Raw genomic sequence first — 6,000 nt, forward strand, 5'->3', positions numbered from 1 at the left:
GGTCGCCGTAGGCGGGACCAAGGTAAGCAACGTCGTGATATCGGAAACCACCGGGTACTGAGGTATCACGATCTTGTTTACCTCCCTCAAATCAATTATGAACCGATAGACCTTTGCATCCGTGTCCTTTTTCAGAATAGGGAGAATCGGACTGTTACAGATATTATAGGGAACTTCTTCCACTACTCCTACTGCGATCAAATCTTGCACAATCTGTATGAGAGCCTCCTCGCCCTCCTGGGAAATACGATACTGCGGGAGGCGCGGTAACACCGCCCCCTCCTGGACACTAATGTGGACCGGAGGAATCACCATTTGTCCCACATCTGTGTCCGAAGTCGCCCATAAAGCTCGAGGGAGGGTGGCCAACAACGCATCCTCTGATATCGTACACATCCGCCCTGCCCGGGGGTAGTTGTCATTTAAGATCACCCTCACACCCTCAGGGGAGCAGCGGATCGTAGCCCGAAAGTGCTTTAACATATCAAGGCCCATAATGTTATCCGGTGTATACGGAGCAAGCAGAAACGGACAGGGCGCAGAAAAAGAATCAACCTTAAATGTAAGGGGCTGTGAAAGAGGGCTTCGGGAGAGTGTACCGTCAAACCCTACCGATGTAACCACTGAGCCGGATGGGGGAGCCCCCGGAACCAAGTACCTAGACAATGCACTACGTGTCGCTCCTGTATCTACTAGGAACTGATCAGTAGAACCTAAAACCTCAGCCGATACATAAGGACCCGTCTGATCGACCGGCACCTCAACTGATTCAGACCCCCATCCAACGCATTCCTATGCATGCTGAGAATCATGATATCCTGATCGATCAATCTCCGATACGTGATACTGATGCTGGCGATCGAAAACATTTGAGCTATCTCGGTGCTGCCCAGCGGTATCGAAACGAACATGATCGTTAGAATTCCCTCTAAAGTTCGAGGAACCCCCTCTACCTCTCGGGCCACCCGGAGTATGCCCCTGACGCGAAGCACGCAACACTGGGCAATCCCTGGCCCAATGGCCCAATTGCTTACAATACGCACACTGGTTCCTATTCAAATCAGATCGGCCCGAAGGGGGACCATAAGATCCTCCCCTTCCTCTATTATTACCCCGTCGGGGCGGGCCATATACTTGTGCCAACATTACCTTAGTCTTAAGATCTTTCGATTTCTTTTCCTCCTGGCCCTTCGCCTCGTGCTCCTGACGCTCATAATACTGAGCGATAGTCAGAAGGGCCGTCGGCGTCGCGGAGGACCAGGAACTCTCGCTCGCTTTCAAACGGGCCGCAACTGCCGGTAGCAGATTAGCCACATATTTGTCCGCGAAAAGATGGCGGCCCGTGTCGTCAGTAAGCGACTGGCCACTAAAATCATGAAACGTTTCCTCAAAGCGCGTGAAGAAATCTGCAACTGACTCGTCAACTTTCTGTTTACATGCAGCTAACATATTCCAGTCAATCTTTTTAGGGGGAATAATTGTTTTCAACTTAGCCACAATAGCAGCAGGGAGATCTAAAATATTCTGGGGTGGTTTCTGTGCGGGCTTCCTCTCCCTGTCTTCATCCTCAAGCTCAGACCACCGGGCCTTGAAGGCAACCACATCATCTACCTTTCGGACAGACCGCCACGTGTCCGGTGGTAGAATAAGACCAAAGAACAGGTCTATATCCGCTAAGGTCATAATGCAAGAATTCAAGGCCCCCTCGACTTCTTCATAGAAGGCCGCTGGATTCTTGCGGGGGTCAGGCAATGCATTCTTTAACGCCATAACATCGGCCCTATGCCATGGAGTATAAACCCAATTATACACAAAATATCCCCTAGCATCGGCGGAGTTAATGTCCGAGCTAGTCCCCGCTCCTTTAGGAGGAACATACAAAGGCGCCGCCTCTCGCATTGGTTTAGCATGCACTACGTCATCCTTATCTGACTGGGAGGTGGATGAGTGGCCCCCTGCTGCAAACGAATCCGATTGCTTCTCCTCCTCCGTTTGTTGGCGTGTTTTCTCTCTAAGGGCCAGCACCTCGTCCCGCAAAGCGAACAACCGCCGAGCCGCCTCAGGAGCCTTAGGGGGAGAAAAAACACCATTACGTAATGCTCCGGCATCCGAAGACACTTCGTCAGGCTCAAGGACACTAGAATATTTTCGGAAAGCAGTAATTACTTCATCCGCGAAATGAGACAGAAAATACACTCTCTCTCTATCTTGCCACGACCCCCAAGTATGGAACAACTCCTCCTTAGACATCTTGCCCTTAAGTGCACGTAGGGAAAGTTTCCGAAGCTCAGCCATATGCTCGGCTGATAACATGGACCGTGTGTCTACCTTACCCGAAGCCGGGCCAGAATCTTGCGGCCGCGGAGCAGATGCGCCAACATAAGGGGGCGGAGAGCGATCTAGCAAATAAAAATCATCATCAGGATTATTAAGGACAGGATAAAGTGGCTGGCGAACAACATATTGACCCGAAACTTGTAGCCTACGCTCTTTCTCTTGTCTGTCCGCCTGCTCTTTGTCCTCCCGACGCTTCGCTTCCTGTGCTCGCACATGATCATTCTTCCATTGGTCTTTATCATACAGCGCTTTCTCACGCTTCTCTCGCTCACGCACTTCCTTCACCCATAATCGCACACACTCAAACATATCCTGACGAGCACGTCGCTTACACATACACTGTTCCACATACTCAATCTTACGTATATCAAACGATCCATACAAAGGCCATCGCAACTCAGGATCCTTCTTCGTGTATTTCCTCCATACTGTGCTGTACATTATGGAAGAAAGACCATGCTTTACATACATATCCCTATTAGGCGTCCCCTCTGGGGGAGCTGGAGCAGATTCCTCGAGGTTCAACCGGTTTCCAAAACAGCAGCACCACTTACGGAGTGCGCTGAAAGCAGGCATGCTCAGAAATAATGCAAAATATGCAATATTATAAAAAAAAAAATGGCACTTAATCGTTGCGCCGTTCAAAGTTACACAGCTCTGGAGAAATCTCTCCACATTACCTGCCTATATGTGTTGCAACGCATATATTTTCACAAAGACAAATACAAAATATGACTAGTCATCATCAATCAAACTCAAATAGCCAACCCAGGCTTCAAAAACTCGGAGCAAGCACCGTACAACGGTTCTTACCAATCAAGAGTCCAGATTCCAACTGCCAAGCTCCACAATCGCCCAAACGGCTCTCACGGCAGGACCGACAGAAGAGGTCTCAGTCGATGACCGGCGCCACCCAGACGGTCAGCTCGGAAGGGAAGGAAGAAAAACCTCGGGATGTCAGGGCTAAGACGCCGCTGGCAGTGATCACGTCCCCGGCCAAACTCCTCACCTTCGTCGCGACCAGTCCTTCGAGCATCCGAGTCGCCGATGAGCCCCACGTGACGGGCGCCAATTGATGAATACAGGCCCCAGCTAGGCCCGCAAGGCACAAGGGTTCGCTCTCCTGTAACGGAATCTATAAGGAAGTTGGCACGGAAACTGCAAAGTACAAAAACAGCATTTATTAACCCTTAAGGGTGGTCCTACAATCCACACAACACCCTTCAGTATTGCATGGAGTAGCACAAAGAACTTGCGTACACAGTCCCCTTTTATACACAACAGAGGGGCTCATAAGTGGGTGGATACAACATGAGGCCGAAGAACATTACCATTTATGGTCATTCTCGATACTGAATCAATACATGGGCGGAGCCATCACACTCCTTGAGCCCGCGAAACACATGGTCAAGCAAGGCTAATTATAACAGATGTGGTCAAGTCTGGGCATGCGCCAGACGGACAAGAGAGAGAGCTATTTATAACCTGTTACTAGGCAGATTACAAGGGCAACTAACACAGAGGTTGGACTCTCCTCGTGGCGAACACGTGGCAGCAGGACAATACAAAATGGAGTCCAAACTTCGGTCAACATAACAGAGAAAACATGATCTAAAGGGAAAGCATTAATGTCTTCAGCAAATGCTTAATCACATTGCTGTTTTAATTTACAACAACACTACCAGAAGTAGGCTTACTCCACTCACAGACTAGCCATCTCCCACTACCAGAAGCACTCTCACACCCCTCGCAAACTACCATCTCCCACTACCAGAAGCACTCTTGGATCCCTCACACACTAGCATCTCACACTACCAGAAGTAGGCTTACTCCACTCACAGACTAGCCATTTCACACTACCAGAAGCACTCTCACACCCCTCGCAAACTACCATCTCCCACTACCGGAAGCATTCTTGCATCCCTCACTAGCATCTCACACTACCAGAAGTAGTCTTACTCCGCTCACAGACTAGCCATTTCACACTACCCAAAGCACTCTCACACCCCTCGCAAACTGCCATCTCCCACTACCAGAAAAACTCTTGCATCCCTCACACACCAGCATCTCACACTACCAGAAGCAGTCTTACTCCGCTCACAGACTAGCCATTTCACACTACCAGAAGTACTCTCACACTCCTCGCAAACTACCATCTCCCACTCTTGCATCCCTCACACACTACCAACTCACATTACCAGAAGCAGTCTCACACCTCTCACACACTAGAATCTCACACTACCAGAAGTAGTCTTACACTGCTAACAGACTAGCCATCTCCCACTACCAGAAAAACTCTTGCACAGCTCACAGACTAGTAGTCTCACACTGCTAACAGCACTCACACTGCATACAGAGTAACAGTCATATTCAACTGACAACACTAATACTGCCACACTCTAGCATCTCCCACTACCAGAAGCACTCTTGCTTCCCTCACACATTAGCATCTCACACTACCAGAAGTAGTCTTACTCCGCTTGCAGACTAGCCATTTCACACTACCAGAAGCACTCTCACACCCCTCACAAACTACAAACTCACACTACCAGAAGCACTCTCACACCCCTCACACACTATAATCTCACTCTACCAGAAGCTGTCTTACACAGGTCACATATTAGCCATCTCACACTACCAGAAGCACTCTTGTACTGCTCACAGACTAGTAGTCACACACTGCTAGCAGCACTCACACTCCATACAGAGTAACAGTCATATTCAACTGACAACACTCTGATACTGCTACACTCTAGCATCTCTCACTACCAGAAGCAGTCTCACACCACTCACACACTAGCATCTCACACTACCAGAAGTAGGCTTACTCCACTCACAGACTAGCCATCTCCCACTACCAGAAGCACTCTCACACCCCTCGCAAACTACCATCTCCCACTACCGGAAGCACTCTTGCATCCCTCACACACCAGCATCTCACACTACCAGAAGCAGTCTTACTCCGCTCACAGACTAGCCATTTCACACTACCAGAAGTACTCTCACACCCCTCGCAAACTACCATCTCCCACTCTTGCATCCCTCACACACTACCAACTCACATTACCAGAAGCAGTCTCACACCTCTCACACACTAGAATCTCACACTACCAGAAGTAGTCTTACACTGCTAACAGACTAGCCATCTCCCACTACCAGAAAAACTCTTGCACAGCTCACAGACTAGTAGTCTCACACTGCTAACAGCACTCACACTGCATACAGAGTAACAGTCATATTCAACTGACAACACTAATACTGCCACACTCTAGCATCTCCCACTACCAGAAGCACTCTTGCTTCCCTCACACATTAGCATCTCACACTACCAGACGTAGTCTTACTCTGCTTGCAGACTAGCCATTTCACACTACCAGAAGCACTCTCACACCCCTCACAAACTACCAACTCACACTACCAGAAGCACTCTCACACCCCTCACACACTATAATCTCACTCTACCAGAAGCACTCTCACACCCCTCGCAAACTACCATCTCCCACTACCGGAAGCACTCTTGCATCCCTCACTAGCATCTCACACTACCAGAAGTAGTCTTACTCCGCTCACAGACTAGCCATTTCACACTACCCAAAGCACTCTCACACCCCTCGCAAACTACCATCTCCCACTACCAGAAGCACTCTCACACCCCTCACAAAC

This window comes from Triturus cristatus, chromosome 4_2 (genome assembly GCF_964204655.1).
Source record: "Triturus cristatus chromosome 4_2, aTriCri1.1, whole genome shotgun sequence".
NCBI lineage: Eukaryota > Metazoa > Chordata > Amphibia > Caudata > Salamandridae > Triturus > Triturus cristatus.